At 33.3% G+C, this 10,065-nt stretch overlaps 1 pseudogene; it reads right to left on the reverse strand.

Moving 5' to 3' along the window:
• Positions 1 to 4,075: 4,075 nt before the first annotated feature.
• On the reverse strand, positions 4,076 to 8,463 carry LOC125496053 (1-aminocyclopropane-1-carboxylate oxidase homolog 1-like; annotated as a pseudogene).
• Positions 8,464 to 10,065: the final 1,602 nt, after the last annotated feature.

Consider the following 10,065-nt stretch of genomic DNA (forward strand, 5'->3'; position numbering starts at 1 on the left):
TAATTCTCATGATATTTTTTCTTGCGATGTGATTTTAGTGAATGATATCACCCCTTCACCTCAATATGAATTTGATTACTATACTCAAAATTCTCATCCTCAACCGTATATTTATGATGATGATGATGATGTGGGTTGGATAGAAAATGAGTGTTATGGGATTGATGTTCAAAGTATAGGAAAAATCAATGTGATGGATATTTTGGAGAAGGAAGAACTCTTGGTTGAAAAACCTTTTTTTGGAAAAGTCTATAGATGAGAGTGATGTGATTTATGAGTCTTTATCGATTCCACCTCGTGTCAAATTTGGAGCAGGGCAAACAGGATAGTAGTGATTTACTGCAGTCCATCCTTTGCTACAATCCATTTCTTTTGGATAACCTGGCTTGAGTCCAAGAGCAACAGATAGGAACTCTACTAAAACATCACTTAGCTTTAGTACTCGGTTATAGTATTCCAACATCACATCCCTGCAACAATAAATGGACAATTTGATTTTAGCAACGATCATATAGGATACAAGAATATGGGTGATATAGGAGTAATACAAATATACAAAAATATATGCTCGTAGTGTTTTTGTATGATATACAATGTGGACAAAATACAATTCCATGATTTAAGTAGCACGTAATAATTTACGAGTGAATTTCATCTAGCTTAGTAGATAAAGTCTTGTGGGGGTGGTATCCAAGACCTAAGATCGAAATCCGTCTATATCATTGCGCTTAGTCGTTCTCGAATATAAAGAAAAAAGATTATTTGTCAAAAATCACCTTTTAGAAAAAAATTGGGCACGCAACCACCTTTTTGGTTATTTTTTTGTTGTTGGAAGCCACCGCTTGTTGGAATCCAGTGGTTGACCTCGATTTTCCGACGTTGACCATCATAGGACCCACTTTCACGCATTGTCTGCCTTTCTTATGCTAGCATCTTCTAATTTATTTTTTTGAAATTTCAGAGCAAGTCAGGAGGAAGGGAGAAAGAGGAAGAAGAAGAAGGGGTGGGAAGGATGGGGGGTTTCCGAGAGATGCGAGGGGGGGGGGGTTGCCAGAGGATACGAGGGGGATGGGGGATGTGGGGAGGGGGTAGCCCGGGGATGGGGGGGAGGGGGATCGCCGGGGAATGCGAGGGGGGAGAGGGGCTTGGGAGGGTGGGGATGTCGTGGGAGGGGGTTGCGGAGGGTTGGGGCTGCGCGTGGGATAGAGTTGGGAGGGTAGGGTTGGGCGGCGACGGCTAGGGAGGCCTTGGGTTGGGAGTGGTGGCAGCATGGGAGAAGGTCGTATGGTGGTGGTGGCGGCAGCAATGGTGGCTTAGCTTGGTGGTGGTGATTTTCGCAGAAGAAGGACGATAAAGGAGGAATAATGGTGAAAATCTGGAAAAAAAATAGTTTCTATGATGGTCAATGCCAGAAAACTTGGGTCAACGACTGGATTTCGGCAAGTGGTAGCTTCCCACAAATAAAACAAAAAAGGTGGTTGTGTGCCTACTTTTTTTTAAAGGTGGTTTCTCACAAAAAAATGGTTATAAAAGGTGATTTCTTACAATTTTCCAATGAAAAAACATATTTATTTACTAAAATTAATTCGTTGATCAGGATGATGTCAATTCTTTGTTTACGATCAATAACAAAAAAAACGAATGGTAGACTTCAACCGTGAAACAGTAAATGACTAAGAACATACATTTAGAAATTTCAAATCTCAATTATAATTAATGATCATAATTTGCTTTAGAGGAGCATTATTTGTTTCTATTAAAAATAATTTCTTACATTTAAAATTATATTATAGGTATCACGTTTCTTCTCATTAAAAATTATATTATGGAGTCTCCTAGAAACTATATTGTTTCAAATTACACCGGAATACTGAAAGACAAATAAGCTTTATCAATATGTAATTTGTGAGTGCGCGCCTTTATGTTGTCTATATTTTGTATAATTTTTTACTATTTCAAGAATAGAGTTATTGGCAACTATTGGATGCTATCGAAAGAAATGGGAAGAACCGCCTTTTCATAAGACAACATATCCGTGTCACTTTTAATATGTCTGCTTTGATTTGTATAGTTGGAGGTAGTAGATGAAACAAAATTTTGTTGCTTGTTTGAAATTGGAGCTACGTTTGTGTTGATTTGCTTTTGTCAGGACCAATTTTGAGATGGTCAGTTACACAATTTTCTTTATTTTTTTTTTTTTTGCTTTCATATAAATTAATACCCCCTACTAATTTTCGCGTCGTTTATTTACAAAAGTCGTTAACCCTAAACACATATTCTCTAAGTTTTGAGAAGCTCTGGAGAAATTTGGATCCAGGTGCACTAATGCATCGAGTCATAGATCTTTGTATTTACCTTGGAAAATGAACGCCATCAAGAATTTGCACAATTTGTTTATACGGTAGTGACTCTTTTACTATGACACAATTTGTTCTTGAGATTTATGGTTTAATCTTTTTATTTTTATAGTATTATTTCCTACAACAATTACGTGAGCAATATATGTAGATAAATATATTTTATATATTTCTTGAGTCAGTTCGCAACTTCGCATGATTAATTTGCAACAAAAACTTTTAAAACATGCATTTTTTGCAAAAAGAGCCACAAACTTAATTTTTTTGCAAGATGAAATCAATTTTCATTTTCCGCTATGGTTTTTGAAGTGCATAATGGTGTCTATCTTCCTTTAACCCCCTATTTTCATTAACTACAACACCACCCAAATGCATCTCAAAAACCATAACGGAAAATGGACATAGTTTTATCTTGCAAAAAAAATTAAGTTTGTGTTTGTTTTTGCAAAAGTGCTTAAAAGGTTTTTTTAGGCAACTTTTCCTCAAATTAAAACCATTTTCTTTATAACATTCATATTTTTTTATACAAAATGTTATAATTTGTTACGCAATATTAATAGTTTTGTATACATGGAAAGTATATTATTCATCTTGCTCAAAAGAATTTAGGCATTTCTCGACAATGAGCTGCCCCTTTGTGAGTTTGGAGGGGGGGGGGCATACTCGTATTTAGGGATGGGCAAGGGTAGGGTCTGGGTCGGGTCCAGCTGGACCCTGGACCCGGATCCTAAATTTTTTTTGCAGACCCAAACCCAGACCCGGACCCTAAGGGTCTGAAAAAATTGGACCTGACCCAGACCCTTAGGGTCTGGAGGGTCTAGAAGGTCTGGAAGGTACCCAAGCCTAAATTTTTTATTTTGCCAAATTTTCAGCATTATTAATATCATTAATCATCTGAAATTCGCATGAAACAAACACAAAAAATCGCATAAAACAAACATAAGAATTCAGATGAAACAAACACAAACATATAAATTGAAAAAAACGAAACAAACACAAACTTATAAACTGAAAAAAAAACGAAACAAACACAATTCACAAACATATAAATTGAAAAAACACGAAACAAAAACACAAACATACAAAGTGAAAAAAACAAAACAAACACAACTTACCTAAGAGTTCAGAATGGGTGTTTTAGTGTTATAGTTAGGTTTTAGTCTTTTAGAAAATCAGCATCTGTTTTTTTTAAAAAAAAAGTTAAAATGTATATATTAAATAAGTTTAGGGGTCTAAGGGTCGGGTCTGGGTCCAAAATTTTAAGACCCGGACCCTAAATAAATCACTTGGACCCAGACCCGGACCCGGACCCTTAGGATTTGAAATAGTTGGACCGAGACCATTAAATTAGGATCGGGTCTAACAGGCTCCAGGTAGGGTCCTGGACCCATGCTCATCCCTACTCGTATTCCAATGGTGTTCAGAAAATCATGTTTATTTAGCATACAAGTGGAGTAGTGGACAAATATTTGATGATGATGAATAATATTGATAATAGGATAAAATAAAATATTTATGTAATTGTATATAAAACACATATAAAATATTTACTTTGATCATATATAATTCCTTATTTCTAAATAAGTGTTACACTAATTTTTTCACTTGATGGAGTGAGGCAATGAGCTTCTTTGATCATTAGTATATATAATTACGTACGCGTATAAGTCATAAAAAGTTAACATATATTATAAAAACATATACTAAAACAAATGTAATAAGATTCCATTTTACTATAATTTTCTATATATAATAATGAGAAAATAAAGTCAAAGTTAGTTGGCCAATATTGCCAATTTACTCATCATAACAACTTATTTAGAAACAGAAAAAAGTATTGCATATACTTAAAAGGGAAAATATAGCCATAAGTATATTCTTTCTATTCTTCATGTCCATGATTTTGTAACTTGTAGTATTCAAATGGAGGCTCATCAAGGGGCCTAGAGAAGAAATGTGTTTGAAATGCACTGAGAGTGAACTCGCGATATATAGCTAGATTATCTTCGGATATCAACTCTTTAATTGGGCCATACAATCTTGGAGATGATAGAAGACCTTTAAAGAAAAATGCTGCTGAAACTCTTGGTCCAACTTGATTAGCCCTCATTCTGTGGTACACACTCTTGATCTTGTCATTAGACATTATCTGCATTACAACAAAAGCTAATTTACTAAAAGTTCAATAATGCAAAAATTAAAATATTTACCAGCTAGATCTCTCCATGAGTCCATCCATCATATATCAACAGGTTCCTTTTTTCTCAAAATATTTATTTCATAATATATTAACACACGTAGTAAGAAAAAAGATGAAGTTTTTCTATACAACAATTGTACCATGTGCCAATAAAATCCTCTCACAAACTAGGAAAATATAGAGATTTTTGAGGATTTATAAAAGATAAAAATAACTTTTAAAAGATTTCGATTGGTTGAGAAGGATTTGGTTACACTGTTTAGGATTAAAATAATTTTAAGTGATGTTTTTTGTATATTCGGCATGTACAGCCCCCACCCAACCCCTTGCTCCCCAAGCCCCTGCTCCCTAACGCCTGCTACCTGTACAACCCAATCACCCCCCGTAGCCCACCCCCATAACACCCTCCCGCAACCCGCAGCTCTGCAGGCCCGACCTTTTTTTTCTTCCTCCTCCTCGTCCCTTCCTCTCCTTCCTCCTTCCTTGCCCTTCATCGGAGCCCGACCATTTTTTTCGGTGAATAGAAAAACTTTAGTTCCCTCCATCGTGGAATCGGAAAAATTGGTTCGGTTCTTGCTAAAAAAATTATTCAATTTTATGTTTTTGAGGTAAAAAGAAATATAAAATACGTATAAAAATTCGGGCAGTATTTATTAGTAAATACGAATGAAATAGCAAGACCTTTCAAACTGATGGAGTGTTGCCCGTTACTATTTACTACTATTGCTCAGGACATCTAAAAATGATAATCTAAAAATGATAAGTAAATCAATATATTTATTTCAATTAGTAAAAAAAAAACCTTCCTAATCAGCAAAACACAATAAGAAATAAACAAGAGATTAGCGAAATTCCCAACTCAGAAAAATTAGTTTTAATTTGTAAAATTATGTTTTAATTGATGAAAATAATTCCAATTCGACAAAAATAAGATGAAGCGAACAGGACATTAGTAGTACACTACTATAGTCTATGAGTCTAAAAGGAAAGAAACCTGAAGAATATCGCCAATATTAACAACAAGGGCTCCGGGAATAGGCTGAACATCGACCCATTGATTTTGATGAAGGACTTGAAGACCACCGATTTGGTCTTGCAAAAGTATAGTGAGGAATGATGGGTCAGTGTGTTTGCTTGTTCCTAATGTCAAATCTGGAGCAGGGCAAGCAGGATAGTAGTGGAAAACTGCGGTCCATCCTTTGGTGCATTCTAGTTCTTTCAAATAATGTGGCTTCAGTCCAAGAGCTACAGATATTAACTCCAGTAAAACATCACTTAGATTAAGTACTTGGTTGGAGTATTCCAACAATACATCCCTGCAAACAACGAACGAACAATTTGATTGTTATTGTAAACTAATAGCAATGTATGGCATATTATTGTAATTATACCGCACAACACCAACTCTGTATATAAGGCAACATATGGAGACTTCAAAATAGAAAAAAGGAAGAAAAAAAAAGAAAAGTGAACTACCTGCTAATCGTATCACTATCTCTATTATATATGAAAAATTTTATATGCTTTTACATGCATATAAAACTAGTACTTTCCCCTAAAAAAAACTAATACTTTTATATGGTAAATCTAAGGAAATCTTCTTATAATTAAAAAAAATTATTTTGGAAAAGCATGTTAGAGGATAATAGACAAGGGGAAGCTATGGTGTCCCTTCAAAAAAAGACTTTTTCCTCATTCGTAGCCCTCTTAAATTTAAAATATGTATATCAAATCAAAGGAAGTTGAAAGTAGGTAAAATAAACTTTCGTAAAACTATGTGTATTAAAAGAAAAAAAAAAGTTTGATTGAAGAACAATTAACATAACTAAAGCAATTTTCTAATCAATTACACAACCAAAGACATAAAATTTTAATTTTACGTCAACTTTGAAGTGCAGTAACAATATACCAACATCCATTAACAAGTAATAAAAATAACAAGAAATTAAAATAACTTCTTCATCAAGTAATTTTTATAGGTATTATATTATAGGTATCACGGTTCTTCTCATTAAAAATTACTTTTTCCAAAATACGGTGATCCTTTTTTTATTCATAAAAAAAAATCACTTATTAAGAAATTGAAGAAGTAAAAGTTTGAGCAAATAATACAAAATTATAAACCTTATGTCCCAAAGTAATTTCCATAATATAAAAACTAGGGGTGTTCATGGGTGGTTAACCGTACCGAAATAAAATTTCGAGACGATAACCAGGAATATTGGTTCGTCATATTTGCGAACCGTAATCGTAACCGTTCAAACCGGTAACCGCATAAACGGTTAACCGATTTTTCGGTACGGTTTTCCGGTTAACCATTAACCGTTACTCAAGTTTTATCAAATAAGTTTACTTATTTTATATATTAGATTTTAATTTTTTCTCAACCTAAATAATATACCATTAATACCAAAATTATCTATAAAAGACAATCATCGTTAAAAACATTCCACACCATAAAATATTACGATATAATGAAATACATATTTCAAAGTTCTAAGAAAAAACAAGCACAAAGACATTAAACTATTACATGTTGAGCACACTGCCACACACTTCACAGTGAGAACTGAGAAGTTAAAAAAAAAAACAGCAGTACATGAAAAAACAGCAGCATTACAAATAAAAACAGCAGCAAGTTTCAACTTATTGCTTACATGCTTAGAGGCTTAGCTGAAGAGTCTTCATTATTTTGGACTTGGGCTAACTAAGTAACTAACCAATATTTTCGAATTTGGGCTTACTTTCCTCTAGTTCTCTACTCCTCTTAGACTCTAATTCTCTTAGCCTTAACCCTTAGGTAAGTTACTAGTGACAAGAAGTGAAGTCACAGACTACATGTCTACACTTTATAATTAATGTCTTTAATAAAAAAAATTAATTAATATAATTATTATAAAAAATTAAATAATAATAATAAATAAATTTATCCGGTTTTTCGGTTAACCGTTTTATAAAAAATCATAACCGTAACCGTACTGTTTAACCGTTATTTTTACCGATTCGGTAACCGAACCGTTCAATCCTAAATTTTCCGGTTCGGTAACCACCCATTTAAACCGGTTTTTCGGGTTTTGATTTCGATTTCGGTTTTTTTGAACACCAAAAGAGAAATTAGATGTCCCAAAGTAGATGTACAACAAACTATAAAGACAAAGTAGCCATATAACAACTCTAAAAAACAAAAAAAAAAAGTAGCCATACAATAATTGTAAAAAAAAAAAGGAGCTTGTCAAATAGTAAATTCAGACAACTAAAAAAAATTGCGACAATCAAATAGAAAGTGTCATAATTAAATTGAAACGAAGGAAGTATAAAAACAGGATAAGAAAGGCACCTGCATATTTCTGGTAACTCCTTGGGATCAAGATGACCAGAGTGTGTGGTATCAACTGCTAAAGTATCCCTCCAATTTGCGGCGCGTGAAACATAGAGATCAAAATTGGATTGATACAACACTTGATTTGTTCTATCACGGGAATATAACTTCTTTACCTCATCATCTTGTTCATGAAACATCCGAATTCCCTGCAGCATATTATTAAGCACTTCCATAGAAATTCCATGATTAACAACTTGAAAAAATCCCCATTTTTCTGATGCATCAAGGACTTGTTTGACGATTTCTTCGTAACCATTTTGTTACCAATCCCCTTCAAATTTATCACTGGAACTTGGAGCTTAACACAAGGTGTCTTGAGGTCTTCTTCGAGCTCGTGACATGGTCGAACGAACATCTTAGGTACAGTTTTTGTACCTGAATCTACCAATCCTTTCACCCCTGTCTTTGTATCATCAAAAGCCTTCACCTCTTTCAAGCGATCGTATTCGGGTTGAACGCCACCGGTGTATCCGTCCATGCTAATTGTTCCCATGTTTCAGATTTGTAGATGAGCTAGATAATGGAGTCTCCTAGAAGCTATATTGCTTCAAAGTACACCAGAATACTGAAAGACAAATGAGCTTGATCAATATGTAATTTGTGGATGAGTGAATGCGCACCTTTACGTTATCTACTAATTACTAATGGGGGACTAAAAACGTGCACTAAATATTTTGTATAATATTTTACCATCTCAAGAATAGAGTTGACAATTATTAGATGATGCTATCGAAAGGAATGGAACGAACCGCCTTTTCATAAGGGAACATATTCGTGTCACTTTTAACATATATGTGTTGATTTTTACATTTGGAAGAAGTAGCTGAAATAAAATTTTGTTGCTTGTTTGTTTGAAATTGGTGACACGTTTGTGTTGGTATGCTCTTATCAGGAGTAATTTTGAGATGACCAGTTACACAATTTTCTTTATTCTATTTTCTCTTTTTTTTTGCTTCCATAAAAATTAATACCCCTACTAATTTCCGTGTCATTTATTCACAAAAGTTAATTCTAAACACATATTTTATCTGTCGTTCGCTCTAAGTTTTGAGAAGTTCTGGAGAAATTTGGATCCAGATGCATAGAGGCACTGTCATAGATCTTTATATTGACCTTGGAAAACAAATGTCATCAATAATTCGTACGTACTGGAGGCGGTGAAAGTTTGTTTCTAAGGTAGTGGCTCTTTTACTACCACAAAATTTGTTCTTGAGATTTAAGGTTTAATCTTTTATATTTTTGTAGTATTATTTCCTACAACAATTAGGTGATCAATATATATGTAGATAATTATATTATATATATTTTTGAGTCAGTTCGCAACCTCGCATGATTAATTTGCAATAAAAAATCTTTTAAAACATTTTTTGCAAAAAAACAATCACAAAACTTAATTTTTTTTAAGATGAAACCTATTTCCATTTTCTGTTGTAGTTTTTGAGGTGCACAGTGATGACCTTTCTATCTTCCTTTAACCTTCTATTTTCATCAACTACATCACCTCACCCTAGATGAATCTCAAAAACCATTGCGGAAGAAAAAAACTTTATGCAAGTTATTTATAGATGATTAAATATGGCGTGGAAGGGATATTATTAATTCTTTCTCAAAAGAACTTAATAGGCATTTCTCGACAATGAGCTTCCCCTTTGTGAGTTTGGAGGGGCATACTCGTATAGATAAGTCATAAGAGGAGGTCCACATGCCACATATTCCAATAGTGTTCAGAAAATCATGTTGATATAGCATACAAGTGGAGTAGTGGACAAATACTTAATGATGATGAATAATATTGATAATAGGATAAAATAAAATATTTATGTAATTGTATATAAAACACATATAACATATTTACTTTGATCAGATATAATTCCTCTATTTTTAAATATAAGTGTTATACTAACTTTTTCACTTGATGAAATAGACTTCTTTGATCATTAGTATATATAATTACGTACGCGTATAAGTCATAAAAAGTTAACATATATTATAAAAACATATACTAAAACAAATGTAATAAGATTTCATTTTACTATAATTTTCTATATATAATAATGAGAAAATAAAGTCAAAGTTAGTTGACCAATATTGCCATTTTACTCATCATAACAACTTATTTAGAAACA

Source organism: Beta vulgaris, chromosome 3 (assembly GCF_026745355.1).
Source record: "Beta vulgaris subsp. vulgaris cultivar EL10 chromosome 3, EL10.2, whole genome shotgun sequence".
Classification (NCBI taxonomy): domain Eukaryota; kingdom Viridiplantae; phylum Streptophyta; class Magnoliopsida; order Caryophyllales; family Amaranthaceae; genus Beta; species Beta vulgaris.